This window comes from Felis catus, chromosome E3, assembly GCF_018350175.1.
Source record: "Felis catus isolate Fca126 chromosome E3, F.catus_Fca126_mat1.0, whole genome shotgun sequence".
NCBI lineage: Eukaryota > Metazoa > Chordata > Mammalia > Carnivora > Felidae > Felis > Felis catus.
The window spans coordinates 40,624,723-40,638,562 of NC_058383.1; the positions used below are offsets into that span (position 1 = coordinate 40,624,723).

The window sequence follows — 13,840 nt, forward strand, 5'->3', positions numbered from 1 at the left end:
AGTTCGTGGGTTCGAGCCCTGCGTCAGGCTCCGTGCTGACAGCTCGGGGCCTGGAGCCTGCCTTGGATTCTGTGTCTCCCCCTCTCTCTGCCCCTCCCCTGCTCACACTCTGTCTCCCTCTGTCTCAAAAATAAATAAAAACATTAAAAAAAATTTTTTTTAATAATAATCTCTACACCCAGCGTGGGGCTGGAACTCACAACCCCGAGATCAAAAGCCACACGATCCTCCGACAGAGCCAGCCGAGCGCCCCTCAGCTGTTAAGTTTTCCAGGAGCTGCCCATATCGTAAAAGGAAACGGAAACAGAGTTAATGTGAATGATACACTTAACTGGATCGGTCTAAAACACTACCACCCGGCCACGTAACGCATATAGCACGTTATTCACCTGCCGTCTCGCGATCTGTGCCAAGTCTCCCCGTCGGGTGGGTCTCCGCCCCGAAGCCCCTCGCTGCGGGCCAGCCACACTTCCGGGGCACAGAGGCCACGGTGTCCAGCGGCACGTGGCGGGCACCCCGGCTCCTCCTCGCTACAGCCGGCACCAATGGCGAGTCAGAAACGACCGACCAGGGGCGCCTGGGTGGCTCAGTCGGTTCGGTGTCCGACTTTGGCTCAGGTCATGATCTCACAGTTCGTGGGTTCGAGCCCCGCATTGGGCTCAGGGCTGACAGCTCGGGGCCTGGAGCCTGCCTTGGATTCTGTGTCTCCCCCTCTCTCTGCCCCTCCCCTGCTCACACTCTGTCTCTCTCTCAAAGATTAAAAACAAATCTTTTTTAAAGAGGGAAACGACTGACAAAATCGCACACGGCCACCACTGGCCCAGGGGGCACCAGCACAGCCATGGGAATGGCCGCTGTGACCCGACGGTGGCTCTGAGGTCCGGTCCCGAGCCCAAGGGGCAGCAGGCAGATCACACCTCCCTTGCCGAGTCCCTTGGTCCAGGCCCCTGAATCCACAGTCCCAAAAATGTTCCAAGGGATTTGGGTAATGTCGTCATGAGATGGCATCACCAAACCAACAAAACTGTCCATTAAGCTGCTTTCGGCTGCCCGGGGTGCCCCTGCGGGACAGCGCAGGAACTCAGGGCAGGGCTGGAAGGAAGACCCTCTCGGGCCGTGTCTGTGCATCTGTGTGTCTGCCATGTCCACGCTGGAGGCCCAGAAAAAGGCCTGGAGAGACCCGTGAGGCTCTCGTCGCTGGGAACGCCGGGTTCCGGATGACCGGCCCTTTGGACCGTGGCGTGCCCCTGAGCGTGGGCTGCCTGCACACACAAGGGGAATGTTCTGGTCAGGGTGCGGGAGCAGGTACGCGGCTGCACGGCGGGCACGCAGCTCTGCCGGGGCAGCTCCTCCCACACGGTTGATTTCAGACCCGGGACGTGGGGGCTGAGGCTGTTCGAATCCACTCGAGGTCTCTGCTGAATTCCACAGGGTTCGACTTCAAGAAAACAACACCCACGTGAATGGCACCCACGCCCGGCTCCGGCGCCCTCTGCAACCTGCGACCGCCTCACAGTCTGTCCCTGGAGGTTTGCCAACCATGCGCTCTCAGCTCCTCTGGACAGATGGAACCCTAGTGTTTCCTTTCCTGCACTGGGAAAACACAACAGCTCTTCTTGAAATCCACTGTCGGCGCACGGTAACAGAAGACAGCAGACCGTCAGAACCCGGCTTTGCTACAAAGTGGCTGGCTGGGAGGCAAACCCGATTCTATTTAGGTGGATGAGACGGCAGGTTAGCTTGGCCAAGAACGAGAACTTGGAGAGAAGAAACAAGACGTGAGGAATCAGATGAATTTCTTTTGTGAGGCAGAGTATTCTCTCCGTTTCCAGCTATAAATTCTAACAAGGTTACTGAAAAGAAAACAGAAACCACACGCGCACACACACCCCCAATGCAGAGCCCAAGGCCCAAAGCTGTTCCAGAACAGAAGAAAATTAGAGCAACAGCGAAATCACACTTGAAATTAAAGCAGGGAGGCTCAAGGAAGCGACCGTACCCGCTCGGTTCCTTCCTGCCAGGAACCGAGAGAGAAAAGTAAAGCTTTCAGAAAAGAACAGGGGCAAGGGGTGGGTGGTGGGGAGCCAAGAGGCATCTAATTTTATCTGGCTTCTTTCCAACAGCAAAATCTAATCCATCATTCTCCCCGGGTGGAAGCTCTTAATGAAAATGTAGAGACCGAACTTGGAGTTCTCCGGGGATCCTGCTGGGAAGGGCCCCAGCAGCCCCGCATCCTGCCCGGAGAACTGCCTCGTGTGAAGCCTTCAGACTGTCCTGCGGCTCCCTGAACACCCTGTCACTGAACACGAGGCCAAGACGTGCTTGTGTTTATGCCCCCGAGCCTCCTCCTGGCCTGGGGGGAGGGGGGGGGTCTCCTCCGAGACGCCAGCTGGCAGCTCTTGGCCCCGGAGACCTTGCGGAGAAAGGCCGGTCCTGGGCTCCGCCTCCACAGCCACCCTCTCCCCTCCCCTGCGTGGACAGGGCACGTGTGCCCAGCCATCTGTCCGTCTAGAGACACTCAGGTCGTCTGAAGCTTTGGCTGCTGTGAATAGACCTGCTACGAGCCTGGGCGTACGGCGATCCGTTCAGACCCCTGCTCTCGCTGGCCTTGGACGTGCACCCGGGAGCGGGATGGCGGGCCATACGGTGACTCCACGTTCCACCTGCTGAGGAACCACCACGCCGTTTTCCACAGCGGCCGCGCCGTTTCCCGTCCCGCCAGAACTCGTTATTTCGCGTTTTCTTGTCATCACCACAGTGGGTGTGAAACGGTACCTCGGGGTGGCTGTGACCCACATTCTGCGAGGAGTTTTTTTCGGGGGCCCGCTGGCCGTCTGTGTCTCTCCTTTCGGGAAATGTCCGTTAAGCCCTTTGTGCGTTTTTTAAAGTGGGCCTTTTGTTTCCGCTGGTCTTTCTCGAGCCCCCGAACGTAGGAGGCTCTGGGCGTCCCATGGTCTGGGCGCAGGGGGGTCCCCGGTGCTCGGTGGGGAGGCTCGCAGGGCCTGCCGGCACAGCCCACCCTGCAGGACGATGGGCCGGACATGGCGCAGCAGCCTCGCTCACTGCTTGGAAACAGGCAGGAGGGGCCGGCTCAGCTTTTTGCCTCTCTCCTGGGTGATCCCTAGTTAAGGATCTTGGATCAAGGGACGTTATCATCCAGTAGATCTGGATGAAAGGGATCCCAGCTAGCACAGAGCGTAAGCAGTGACCCAGAGACCAGGCGGACGGCTTGAGCCAGAGTGACGGAACCCGTCCAAACCATCCAAACGAAAGCCCGTGGCAACCAGAAATTCTGGAAAAGGCCTTCGGAACCAGACGCTGCCTGCATTCAGAGGGAAAAATGGTTACCGCTTGAAAGAGACAACATGTAAGCGATACCAGATGTCACCATGATGCTTAAAATAGTGACAAGTCCCGAACGCAAAAGACGCCTTCTCCCGCTTCAAGGTCGTGCCACCAGCCCTGCCGCTCCCCGCGCTGTGGGCTCCGTGTTCCTTCAGTTCTCTGCCTGCGACAAACAGACGATTGGGATTCATTGCCACAAAAGCCGGGCCCACGTAACTCTCAACAGACATGCTCTCGGCACACGAGGCGCTAAGAGCCGTGTTACAGCACTTTGCATTTTAAATTTCTGACGTTCCAAAGTGTCTCTCCCTGAAACACCGCATGATTTAAAAGGAGCTACCCAAAATAGAGAACCCATGTTTCTCTGTCCCTGCGTGGAAATATGGGTGTGACCGCTCACACGTGCAAGCTAGCAGTGAAGCCCGTGGTGGTAAACACCCCTGGCCACGTGAGCACAACCCCGTCCGGGCCGGGGTTCCGAGGGCCGCTCTACACAGTGCCGCCCCGTCCCGGTTGTCCTGATGCCGGAAGCCCGCTGGAGCCGGCTGAGCCCCTGGCGTCCCCCCGGCCCAGGCAGTGAAGGGCTCCCAGTTCTCTCCGAGCACCACGGAGAGGACACACGCGGGGTGTGGTGGGGCCGTGGGGCCAATCCCCCTTTCGTTTCTCACGTGGGACATTTTGAACCCGATTGAAACAAAACACCGGGGAAAACGAAACATTTTTTGGAACTTTCCAATATCCACTAGCCACCCGAGACTGCGATGAGCCGCCCACCCTGGAGAGGCGCGTACCCTGGCCTGCTCCACGGGGGCCCCCGCCTGCCTCCGACCGGGCCTTCTTCTCCCACTCACCTTCACAACGTGACAATGTCTGCCAAGGACACGATGAGCGATCTTGATCTATCCACTCATCCTGCTGAGTTTTGTGAGCGTGATGTCACACATGGGGGAAAGAAAGGCAGATGGAGGGTGTAGGGGTCCTCGGTCCCAGCACCCATCCCCCACCCCCCTTCCACCCGCATTCCCTCGCCCCACCCCCATGACTGGCGGAGCTGGGGAGCCTCTGTCAAGAAGGCTGCAGGAGCCCCTCTGATGTTACGTGCGTGGGGCCTGTGAATTAAACTGACAAGCAACGGATTAACAAAAGAAAATAGGTTAGTCACGCGCCCACGGGAGCCAAGACAAACAGTGGGTTCAGTAGTTTCAGTTAGGTGTTTATATACCTAACTTGGTAGGGGAGAGGGGGAGGGGAGAAAGATCCTTCTTAAAGTTGGAACAAACAGACTTCTGCAGGAAAGACAAATGTGTTTCAGGAGAATAAGTGAGATGTAAGGAAGTTGGTGACACCGCTTGTCTCTACAGGTGTGAGTGGCCTCTTAGGCCCTTTCAGGGCCATAAAACCCCCGGAGAAGAGACCTGGGATAGGTTCACCCGTGGGATCTCCTGTGGGAGTAGACCTGCCCTACAGAAGGACTTGGTGGCAGCCTGACTTCCCAGAAGTTGCTTCTGGTAGTCAGATAGGGGAGGCTCCGACAAGGATTCTTTCTGCGTCTGAGTCTCAACTATCTGCAGCTCAAAATAACCCTCAGGCCAAGGTGGCATGTTTTGGAGTGCCATCTCCCGCTCCCTTCAAGGCCTCTAACCATGGCGCACTCGCCCCATCACCCAGCTATAACCAGTCCTCCTGGGCCAACGGGAGTCACTGCTGTGTGGACTCTGTTCTTTCCTCTAAGACCGGGCCACGGCAGATCTTTTAAGAGCCACTCGATCTCCCGAGTGAGGATGCTTAGAACACCCAATGCAGAAGGAGCCAGGAGAAGAGTGTGGCCCCCACGGCAGCCCGGAGCCCACTGTGGAGCAGAGGAGAGGGACCACGTCGGGTCCTCGCTCCAGGAAGCCAGTGACAGAGCTTAGGAAGGAGAGGGGGCCGGATATGCCACAGCCTCCCGTGTTCCGCCAGCCAGGCCAGGGCCTCACGGTCCGGGCCGCCCTGAGCAAGGAGAGGTCACAAAAACATCCTCTGACGGAAACCATTCAGCTAATCGCTTCCTGGAGCCCTGGTGATACGGACGGTACTGAGCGGCTTAGATAAGCACTGTGCTCGTGTCCGCTGCCCTTCTCCTCTACGCCCAGCACCCCGCCGCCCCACAGTTGACTCTTTCAGCCAAACCACGGTTGTGTTCAGGGCACCTGATCGGTTGCTGTGACAGTAACACAAGTTGAAGGGTCTGCCCCGACGCATCAGCGTTTCTTCCAGTTGGAATAAGAATACATTCTCCTCAAGTGGTCGGAAAGAAGAGAGCTAGAGCGGGTCCTCTGGGCTTAAGAGGTGGGGGTCAGAATCCTCAGGCTGGGTCCTGGCCCATTAGCAGTAGCTCCCAGACAGGGTGCAGCCAAGGCTGTGAGGCCCATCATCACCACCGGCATCGCTGTCGTCACCAACATCACCACTCGCATCGTCTCAGGCTGACGCTTCTGTGGCACTAACCATCAACCTATGGTTAAGCTAACTGTCTGTTACCGTATCTCATCTTGGCACGCTCGGGAGTGGAGATCATTAACCCCAGTTCACAAATGAGGCAACCGGGGCATCCAGAAACTAAAGCCACACGCCTAGGAAAGGACAACACCACAGTGCGGACCCGGCAGTCTTTCTCCACAATAAACACCAGACCGGTCCCCGAGACACCAGAACACTTGCGAGCCTACCTCCCAGGGCCCGGAAGGCTCACGGGTGCCTGGTTAGCAGGGAGCCGTCCTGCTCCTCTTTCCCTTACTTCTCTGTTTTTGACACAGACAACTCTGAGCTCTTCGGGAGTAAAATGGGGTGGCCTGGGTCACGTACAGCAAAAGCTCCGCCAGCCCCCACGGGGGAAGAAGGAAGGGGGGAAGCTCTGGCTATTCACCCACAGCTAAAGCAGTCCACGTGAGTCCAACTCAGCATGTGGTTTGCTTTTCTGAAGACAAACCACAAAAGTTCAATTCCTGGGGAGCAGAGTCGGTTCTGTCTCTGCTTTAAATGCTAGACGATGTCACAACGCGGGGGCTCCAGGCCGAGGGTCTGGAAGAAGCTACGGGTGAAGGGCCAAGAAACGCTCTCACCAGAAGCGGCTAGAACCAGCAGTCACATCTTGCCGGCTCCACGCACGGCTGCCTCAGCCGCGGGTCCTGCAGAGAGGTGTGTAAAGCTGTCGTCCGTCCATCAGCCTGTGTCCAGAAGCTCGCTGAGAACATCAAAAGCCAAGAGCCTAGACTGTTACTCAGCTGAAGGCGCATCAGGGGTGACTGGAGCCAGACGTACTTTTTTAAAGCAGGAAGCAACCTTCACCACAAAGCAGGTGTCACCAGAAGCAGCGATGTGTCAGATCCAGACGGCCATGGGGCTCCAGGCGGCTCCCCCACCAAAGCACTGGGAGGGTGAAGGGGATGTCCCAGAATGGGTTCTGGTCTTTCGGCGCCTTCCCCCCTACCCAGTCCAGCCTGACCCTGCGTCCGGCTGTGTGCACACCCACGTGACTTTCCACCCCCACCGGCTCCCCGTGGAGCTCAGCTCTCAGCAGAAGCAGATCACCCACAAGCAGCCTGGGCCGGGAGCGGGGCTGCCTTTCCCGGCCCGAGCCGCCCTCCACGTACTGGCTGCACCAGCAGAATCGGGGGCCTCAAAGCCTCACCTGGGTGCTGAGGGGTAACACAGGTAAAAGCAGCACCTCGAAGCCCTAAGAAACTCCCATCGCCACAGTGAAGCCCCCAGAAAAAACAAAAGGAGATGGTGGGAGACGCCGTCCTGAACACACGCCCCCCGTTAGCCGACCTGAGGAGCAGGCCCGACAGGGAGCCGGCAGGCTGGCCAGGGTGGCCGCGGATCCCTGCAGACCCACGGGCTGAAGCTGGAAGACGCATGCTCCCTGCGCAGAGCCCGGCCGCCAGCGACCGAACAGCTCCTGGCCAAAGCGGACCCTCTGCTCCCCCCTGAGGCCCCCAGCTAGAAGGAGCTGCACAGCTCCCTGCCAAGTGCTCCCTGCCAGGTGCTCCCACCAGGTGCTCCCACCGGCTGCTCTCACCAGGTGTTCAAGAACGTCGGGCCCCCGTTTCCCTTGGCTCTGCTTTCTGGTTGCCGCTTCTGGGACACCACGGGCTCCCCCAGCCAAGGGCTGCTATCCCTTCACGCGCTCGGCCCCTCCTCCCTCTCTCTCTCCACTCTGTTCCCCAGTCCCCAGGCCCTCTCCGTCTCAAGGGAGAGAAATGGGACCTACAGAAAGGTCATGGTGCGAGAAGCAGTTGCCATGTCCCCACCTACCCATGAGAAAAAAACATCTAACAAACCCCAAGTGAGAAGCATCCAAAAAAATTCCTGACCGACACACCTCAGATGGTCAAGGCCATCAAAACTAAGAAAAGCCTGAGACACTATCGCTATTGTCCCAGCTCAGAGGAGCCCAAGGGGACAGGATGATCAAACGCCATTGGGTCCCAGGACAGAGGGTACCAGGTAACAGCTCAGGACATGTGCTTAGAGTGCCAGCCTCAGTCTGCAACACTGTGCCAGGGACAGCTCAGTAACTGTGACAGGCACACCACACTGACGCGAGAGGTCATCAGCAGGACATTCTGCATGGGCTGACAAGCACAGGGGAGCTCTGTCCTTTCTGCTCTGTTTTCTTGGAAACCTAAAACTTCTCTAAAAAAGGAAGTCTGGGACGCTTGAGGGGCTCAGTCGGTTAAGTGCCTGACTTGATTTCAGCCCAGGTCATGACCTCACGGTTCATGAGATCGAGCCCCGCATCGGGCTCCACACTGAACACAGAACCTGCCTAGGATTCTCTCTCTCTGCCCCGCCCCAGCTCGTGCATGTGCGCATGCTGCCCCCCCAAAGGAAGAAAAAAAAAGGGAAGTTTTTATTTTTATTTTTTTTTTCAACGTTTATTTATTTTTGGGACAGAGAGAGACAGAGCATGAACGGGGGAGGGGCAGAGAGAGAGGGAGACACAGAATTGGAAACAGGCTCCAGGCTCTGAGCTGTCAGCCCAGAGCCCGACGCGGGGCTCGAACTCACAGACCGCGAGATCGTGACCTGGCTAAAGTCGGACGCTTAACCGACTGCGCCACCCAGGCGCCCCATAAAGGGAAGTTTTTAAAAACTAGCAAGACTCCCAGAACCACACCAGCTCAGTCTTTCCACAGACCCCCAAAACAAACAAGGCCCTTGCCCTTCACGACTGATCTGCAAAGTCCCTGACACAGACATATGCATGGTCCCCCCACTAAGTCTCTGCAATACTTGGGGGCCACTCCCGCAAGAGCCCCACTCACTTGCCATCCTTCTCGGGGTTTCTTGAGACGGTGACTTCTGGGAATCTCAAATAATCCGGGCCTCGGCAGGAGTGAAAGGGGCAGCTCCTGAATGTGCAGAGTAACCTTGATTATAAATCAGACTGCTGCAAGTTCATTTCTCCCCATAAAAGCATATTAAATATTTTACGTCTGGTCCTCCCGCTCTTTAACAAAAAAAATAAATAAAAGGAAATAAAATAAATAAATAAAATGAAAATGCAGCAAATCAATGTAGACAGAATACCAAAAAGGACACGAGGCAGCTGACAGCTGTGTCTGCTTGTCGAGGTAGTTGCAGGGCTGTGGGGACTGCTAAGAACTTGCCTGGTTTTTTTTTAAAGTTTATTTATTCTTGAGAGAAACAGCATGAGTGAGGGAAGGGCAGAGAGACAAAGGGACAGAGGATCCCAAGTGGGATCTGCGCTGCCTGCAAAGAGCCCTGTGTGGGGCTCTGCGGGGCTCAAACTCACGAACAGCCAGGTCATGAGCTGAGCCAAAGTCAGATGTCTCACTGAGCCACCGAGCGCCCCAAGAACGGCCTTTCACACCTGTTCTCTTGAAAGGGCCCAGCAGCGCGCTCCAGAGGCTACCCGATGGTGATGTTGGTAGGGACGAGGGCAAAAGGAGAGTGGAGAGCACAGCTCTGCCTTCAAGGGATCGGCCTAAATGTAAAACATACCTGTAAATTTGGGTAAAATACTGCTTTTTCTTAAAAAGGAGTGCTCGTGTGTAGTGGGTTTTATTATCGTTTTTTGTTTTAAGTTTATTTATTTATTTACAGATAGAGAGAGGGGGAGAATACCAGGCAGGCTCCGCACTGTCAGTGCAGAGCCCGATGTGAGACTCAAACTTGGGAACCTTGAGACCATGACCTGAGCTGAAGTCAGACACTTAACCAACTGAGCCGCCCAGGTGCTCCTATCATTGTTTAAGTAAAAAAAAAAAAAAAAAAAAAAGTATGCGCAACAAATTTGTTTCCACTTCTAACACAGTATATGCCCCTCCCTATACAGCACCACATGACAGAAGTTCAACAACGTTGAAGATAGTTAAGGGGTCCTGAGACTGGGAACCAGGGATGGAACTCACGCGCACCTGCGGCGCCACCTAGCGGCGAGGACCGGACAGGGGTGCGCACAGGGCCCAGCCTGCTGACGGATGATTTGGCCGCCTGGTGCCTTATTCCATCCAACGCGCAGAGTCACCGGGCTTCTGTTTTCCAAGATAAATGGGTGTCATGGAAAGATCCTGACTAGTGCCTTTTGGGGGTGCTGTTAGATGTATAATCAAATTCTGTCCTGACAAGATCTTCCCCCCAACGTCCAGCCCCGCGGAACCTTGGCCCAAGGTTCTACTGGGGGTCCTCTGGGTTCCGCAGAGTGTGCTGCCCCTGGTTTGTTTGCAACGGGCTAGACAAGGTTCCCACCTGCACACCCCACACCCCACGCAGGCCCGGGTCCAGAGGACTCGGGGAGGCAAGGAGGGAATGCACGAGCACACGGCCAACAGGAAGGGATGAGAAGTAGTCTTAAGGCAGGAACTCAGAGGCCCAGCAGGATAGGGCAGTGGTAGGGCCACCCTGAGCAACCGACCCCGTAGCGACCCAGTAGCACAAATATGGCACAGACAGCGGTGGGGCCAGAACAGACGTGGGACACCAAGCTTCGCGGGAATGCCAGACGTCACAGCTCTCTTCCTGTGCCTCAACTAGGCTGCGGTCTGTCTCCAGGCCACCCCTCCCCACTCACCTACAAACCTGCCATCACGCCTTCCCTCATCAGGGTCCAGAGCCACGACGCCACTGGGGACATAGCCTGAAGTCCTTGGACCGAGACCCACTGGAAGACCACCTTTGCCTACTGTCACCCATCTTTCCAGCCTGGGACTTTTGTACACCTAAGCCCCTGATGTCAAGCTCTAACAGACCTTCCGAAGATTCCTTTTGAACAGTAAGTACGTAGCCTGCTCAGATGTATACAACACTCCTTTAGCCTGGAAGAGCTTCCGCTGCTTTGCAAAGGGACAATATGGGGTGGGGAGGGCTGAGGGTGGTGACCCAGGGCAAGGAACCTAGGGGGAGACGCTGGTGAGGAGTCCTGGGGGGGAGGGAGGGGGGGAGACCTGAGGAGATGCTGAAGGGAGACGTTGGGGGGGGCTGAAAACGGGGACGCTGGAGAGGAGACCTGGGGAGGGGGGGGACCCGAGTGGGGACACGCCGAGGGGACACCTGGGGGGATCCTGAGTGTTGAGATGCTGGAGAGGAGACCGGAGGCGGGCGAGGGAGGGACCTGAATGAGGAGATGCTGGAGAAGAGAGGGAGGAGACCTGAGGGGAGTCCTCGCCAGGCGCCGTCTTCTGTCTCTAACAACGCCCCGGTTTACACGGGGTTCCACAGCCCAACTCGCTCATCCACTGGTCGAGTTAGGGTTAACACAGGCCTGGAAAACCCTTCCGGCCGAAGAATTCCACGTTGGAAACGCGGCTCCAGGGAAAAAATCCGAAAGTCGGACCCCTGACACCTCGCCCGGCCTCGGCTCCAGGCCGCCGCCGTCGCCGCCGTGCTCCAGGTTGCTTGCGTCTTGCGTGCCGTAGCTCTAGACTCCTCCCCCACGCTCCGGTGAACCGCCCCTTCCGGCACCTAACAGGAAGCGACCTCCCAAGGCGGAAGTACCCGGGCGGGTGGAAAGTTGGCGCCCGGCGGGTTTGGTTAGGTGGGGCGGGAGGCTGCAGGGAAGTCGGGCCCGTGCCAGGCGGTCCCCCGAGAGCCTGGAGGGCGCACCCGCACGGCGAGGATGGGGCCGGCCGGCCTTCCGGGGCAGATCCTGGGTGGCCGCGGGGACACAGACCGAGACCCCCATTCTGGGCAGCGGGGGCCGCTCAGCGAAGCCTCCACAGCGAAGGCAGGACCACAGACATTTGGCGTCCCCTTCCGCCTCCAGCTTTCGTCCCTTCTCTTCGTCCCCAAAGAGCAGGGTTTTGTACGGCCTCTGAGCGGAGAATTGTTTTTATGTTTGTAGAGGTTTAGATGAGCAGCCGCCTCGGGCCTGGGGAAAGTGCTCAGGGCACATCTGTTTGCCCTCAGGTTCTGTGGCTGGAGGATCGGAGGCCGGGAAGCGGTGAGGGGCTGAGGACGCTGTGCTCCTAACAAGTGCTTCCAGGGAGAGCTGGTCTCTCAGCCCCGGCCCGTTCGGACCCCTCTGGGGGACCGTGGGCGGCGTTGGTCGGTGAGCCGGCGTGACTGTTCGCAGGGACCAGGTTTGCCGCCTGGCTGGATCCCCAGAGATGCTCCGGCTTTGATGCCGACGCCCGGGGACCAGCGAAGACATGGTCCTGGATCAGCGATGGCGAGACAGGCGTGGACGTGAGCTTCAGGAACTCCGTCCTGGTGAAGCCTTCCAGTATGTGGTGCAACCGTTGGCCTTTTCCATTAAGAGTAGTGTTTATTTTATAACCACTAGGGTTTTGTAGCTGATCACCAGGATGCACCAGGATGGCGTGATCCTGGGGGTTCTGCCTGTGCACTCTGTGTGGTTTCACCCTGGATGTAAAGTAGGTGACAGGTACCTCTACCAGGCTGGAGAGCTGGGTGGGTCCTAGAGGCAATCAGGGCCCTGAGCACGTTCATAAAGTAGTGCTACAAGTGACTGACTCAGGACAGTGCCAGGACACTGGGAGGCTGGCAGCCACTGTCGCCCCAAGTGCTGTGCCTCCCGCTGCCTTCCACCGTGTGTGCCTGTGGCTGAGGGGTGTCTGTGGTCATGAGACCGGTAAGTGGCTAGCATCACATCCACCCCTGGGTCTTAGGTCTCCTCCCCAGGCAGCTTTGTGGGGCTTCGGCCACAGTTCCTGCACTCGGGAGTCCTCAGGAGGACCAGACGGCTTCCTGGGCGCCACGACTTGCTGCAGATAGACGGCGTAACGGCGTCCTGGATGGTCCCAGAACACCAGGCGCCTGTGCTGACTCGTCCCCTCCTGGGGATTCTGCGCCCACCCTGCACCTCCGCATTTGGTGGGGACTTGCCTGTGAGCTGCCCCCCACCCACACCCTTCTGAACACCCGCCTGCACAGCATCAGATGCAACTGCCCGGCTGGCCCGACCTGTGACCACCCCCTCTCCACATGGCCCCAGGGCCGCAGACAGCCTGTGTGGGCTCCATCCCCATTGCGTGGGCCTGGCTTCTCTCTGAATGGCTCCCTGATGCGTTGCGGCCTTGACACATACCGTGCTTGTGGCCAGAGAATCTTGCAGGGGCACAACGACAGCCTTCTCTGCCCCCAGACTCTTCCCCGGCGTGGACGGTTTGTGTAGGGCACCCCTCACACAGTGCACAGCCTCACTTTGCCCTCACCGCCCCCTCCACATCGTCATGGACACCATCTGTCTGTCAGCTGGGCTTTGGAGGCCTGCGTCCTCTGCCTCCAGGCCACTGTCCACATGCTGCTCGGGGAGCTGCCCTGGCTGCTAGACATCCTCGCCTTTGGGGTGAGGCCTGCGGGGGGAGGGAGCAGGGTGATGTCCCCTGAGGTGTCTCCTCCTTTTGCTCTGGGAGGAAGAACTGGGCCCTGAAGCTGTTTCTAAAAGGTCTCTGGCATAACACCGCCTTCAGTGGTGGGCGCGATCACCTGGCACCGCAATTACCAGAGGCACACCTTGTTGACTTGGCCATCGGGCCACTGTCACCGCGTGGGGTGGCTCCCGGTGCAGGGACAGAGGTCTGTGCCTGCTTCAGGAGCTGTGTGGGGGGTGTCAGCGGCTAAGCATAGAGCGCAAGGGGCCCTCCATTCAGCCCCAGCCTGAACGCGTGCCTGCGTCCACACTGCTGCTGTGGTGCCACCACCCCTGTTGGCTGGAACTGGGGTCAGGCCAGCAGTCGCTGCAGCACGGCCAGCCCTCAGAGCAGCCTGTGCCCCTACGCGCCAGATGGCCCGGTGGCCCAATGCATACATCCCCCCCCTTTATGGTGCGTGTCTCTGGGGGTGCAGACCAATACGCTTGCTGATGATGCACTGGGTGGAACCCCCCCAAATGGCATTAGCCTCATCAAGCAGTGACCCCACGCAGCCTGTAGGTGCAGTCAGACCAGATCCAGCCGCATGCCAAAGTATCCTGACCCTGCGCAAGTGGCAGACCTAGGCCCCACTGTATGCAAGCTGCTGTGCCTGT

At 57.9% G+C, this 13,840-nt stretch overlaps 1 long non-coding RNA gene across 6 annotated transcripts; it reads right to left on the minus strand.

Annotated features, from left to right (window-relative positions):
• Positions 1 to 102: 102 nt before the first annotated feature.
• On the minus strand, positions 103 to 10,983 carry LOC123382612. Of its 6 annotated transcripts, none has more exons than XR_006591231.1 (4): positions 10,424 to 10,983; positions 8,655 to 9,887; positions 4,197 to 6,753; positions 103 to 3,508 (listed from the first exon to the last, which is right to left on the minus strand). It is a non-coding gene; the product is annotated as an uncharacterized LOC123382612 (long non-coding RNA). The 6 variants fall into 6 exon arrangements; XR_006591229.1 differs by having other exon boundaries at positions 8,655 to 8,741; positions 9,771 to 10,983; XR_006591233.1 differs by having other exon boundaries at positions 103 to 4,260; positions 8,655 to 8,741; positions 9,771 to 10,983.
• Between the last annotated feature and the right edge of the window lie 2,857 nt (positions 10,984 to 13,840).